Consider the following 3,161-nt stretch of genomic DNA (forward strand, 5'->3'; position numbering starts at 1 on the left):
GCAGCATTCCTGCCGGTTCTGAAACACAGCCTGGAAAGTTCAAGTGCATGTATCTTGGCTACATTATTGCAATGAACAAAATGCTGCATGTGCTACAAAAGAAGGGTGGGCTTGGCTGCTGAGTTCCTATTTGCTTCATATTTTACTTATATTAAAGAGCGTGCAGCTTTGACTTCCCCCACCAGGGCACGATAAAGCTGCCTTATACCGAATCAGACCATTAGTCTATCAAACTCGGTACTGTCTGCACTGACTGGCAGTGGGTCTCCTGGACTTCAGAGAGTGTCAGGCAGGATGATGGGGAGGAGGAAGAGTGCTGAGAATGGTTAGGAGGGCCCTATTCCCCTTACAGTTCTCAAAATGGTTTAACAATCAGTTGTTCTCCACAGGAAACTGTGTCATGAACATAGTGGGCTCTGAGGCATAGGGAGCAGTGAGAGGGGTGCTCTAGGAGGCTGAGGCAGGCAAGGGCTCACAGCTCAGCTCCCTAGCTGGCCAGGTGGGGCCCACTAGCTCTGGGAGGAGGTATGTGATTCTTCAGCTGCAGTTGGCTTGGAACAGGTGAGGGTCACCTGCCTTGTCAAGCCCAGGTGCTGCAAATAGCATGCAAAGTATAAACGGGAAGCAGAGCTGAGGTGTTGCATCTGCTCAACTGCCCATGTTGATGGAAGTTGGCTTGGATGCTCCTGACTGTGCTTCAGGTTTGACTCTGGACTGTATCCTGACAGACTGGACTATTAGGGTTGACCTGTGTTTCACCTTTGGGCTTTGCTTGTGTGGCTTGACCCCCTGACTTTGGACAGCACATACTGACTTGATGCCAGGTAGGCCCAGGAATTCAGGGCAGAGAGGGATCTCTTCCAGTCTTACCTGCAGATGCAAGGGATTGAACTTGGGACCTTCTGCATACAAAGCAGATGTTCTGCCACTGAGCTGTGACTCTTCCCCATAACATTTATGTTGCTTATTCCCTGTTGACTATACCATGGGGCAGAGCAACCTTAACCCTCCAGTTTAGGGATGGAGGAGAAATTGATTCAGTTCACATTTTAACAAAAATAACCTACAAAATATGCACTTTCCCATTCGATACCTGAATGGAAACACAGCTAAACAACAACATTCACACACCAATCCTTAAACTCTAAAATGTGTACATTGGCTGAGACTGTGGTGCCTGTTCTCTCAGCCTGGATGAATTGTGCCTTGTCAGCCCGCTCCAAAGTGGGCTATAAAGTCACAACCGTTAGCAGATGCAAATGCTTCTGGGAAGCTGTTCATTTGGCATGAAAGGAGAGGGGCTGCCACTGTGGTTGTCAGGAGTATGGGCAGGAGTCAGACTCTGGGGCCTGTAGTGCCTTGCAGGACTGGGGCCTGCCTCAGCTTGTGCTGGGGAAGCAAGGCGTGGCCACACAGGTGAAGACCTCAGCTTGTGCTGGAGAGGCAAGGAGTAGTCACCCAGGTGAGGCCACTTGAGATCTCATTGCACCTGGTGGCAGGAGCTGGGAGGAATAAAAGCCCAGCATTTCCCTTCAGCTCTTTGCCACAGCAACGCTATCCCTGCCTGGTTGCATCTGGCCTCCTGCTCCTTGGACCCTCGCCTTGTTGACGCCTTGCTCCTCGACCCTTGGACCTTCGCCTTGCTTCTTGTTCCTTGGACCCTCGCTTTGTCGACGCCTTGCTCCTCGACCCTTGGACCTTCGCCTTGCTCCTCGACCCTTGGACCTTCGCCTTGCTCCTCGACCCTTGGACCTTCGCCTTGCTTCTTGTTCCATGGACCTTCGCCTTGCTTCTTGTTCCTTGACCCTTCGCCTTGCTCCTTGCTCCTGGGACCCTTGCTTTGCCTTCGCCTTGCTCCTCGACCCTTGGACCTTTGCCTTGCTTCTTGTTCCTTGGACCTTTGCCTTGCTTCTTGTTCCTTGGACCTTTGCCTTGCTTCTTGTTCCTTGAGCCTTTGCCTTGCTTCTTGTTCCTTGAGCCTTCGCCTTGCTTCTTGCCCCGTGGACCTTCGTCTCTGCCTTGCTCCTTGACCCTGCAACTGCCTGCTGCTGGACCCTCAGCCCTGCTCCTGTTCCTGCTTCTTCACCACCATCTTGTCTCTGGTCCTGACACCCGCCGACCGGACCGTGACAGTGGTGAATGGGCAGGGTTTACAGAAGGGGTTTTCAGCATATGGTGACTCTCAATATCCTGTACCATTACTGCATCAATTCCTATGTCATGTTCTTCATTGAGCATAGCTGCCACGTTTTCCCTTTTCTCGTGAGGAAGCCTATTCAGCATAAGGGAAAATCCCTTAAAAAAAGGGATAACTTGGCAGCTATGTTCATTGATTGTCTGGTAGATTTGCCCCCTTTAGTGGTAAGTCACTATGGTTTGGTATATAGACTGCTGGAGTGTATGAAGGTAGGGGTGTGTGTGTACATACAATTGATTTATTGTAAATGACATTTTTATTGGTGTTAGTTGAATTGGTTTTCTCTTCCGTATTGAATTGATATATTTAGTGCAACATTTTTATTCTTAGATTTTTTTCATATTGTTTGTCTTGCTTATGCTGTTGCGTTTGGAAGGGAAATTTCCACATCCTCCCTTTGGAAGGAAAATGTAATTAAACTCTCTCATAAAATGGTCGTTCTGTAATTGTGTCTCCACAATCCTATGCAAGTCTACTCAGTAATAAGCGCCATCGGTTTCACCGGGGCTGCTTCCAGGTAGACAGGTATCTCATAGTTATTCAGTTTATAATGGCATGCCAGGGACGAATCACATCTGCAGATTTTGCCAGCTGATAGAGGTGAGTTTGAACTGGTGGTGGTGCTGACACGTAATTATGCAATAAAAGAAGGAATCCAAGGCACTAATTTCCAACCTGTCAATGGGTAAATTGCTGATCCTGGTGAAATCAATGGCAACATTTTTGTTGCATCAATTAGGGCAAGGTTTAATAGATTTCATTGAGTCCAGGTGTTTGCCCTGGTGTCCTAATGACTTTCAACAATGCTGGGAGAAATAGTTCAAATCCGTAAGAGCCAGTTTCAACCCTTGGATGACAAAGTTGCCTGAGCAGCAAGATTCCACAGCACCCCACAATCAAGAGACTGACATTTCCCTTCACCCCCCATTCCAGTGTAAAAGTAAGATTTTGTTTGTAATCTTGA

The sequence above is a fragment of the Zootoca vivipara genome, chromosome 1, assembly GCF_963506605.1.
Source record: "Zootoca vivipara chromosome 1, rZooViv1.1, whole genome shotgun sequence".
NCBI lineage: Eukaryota > Metazoa > Chordata > Lepidosauria > Squamata > Lacertidae > Zootoca > Zootoca vivipara.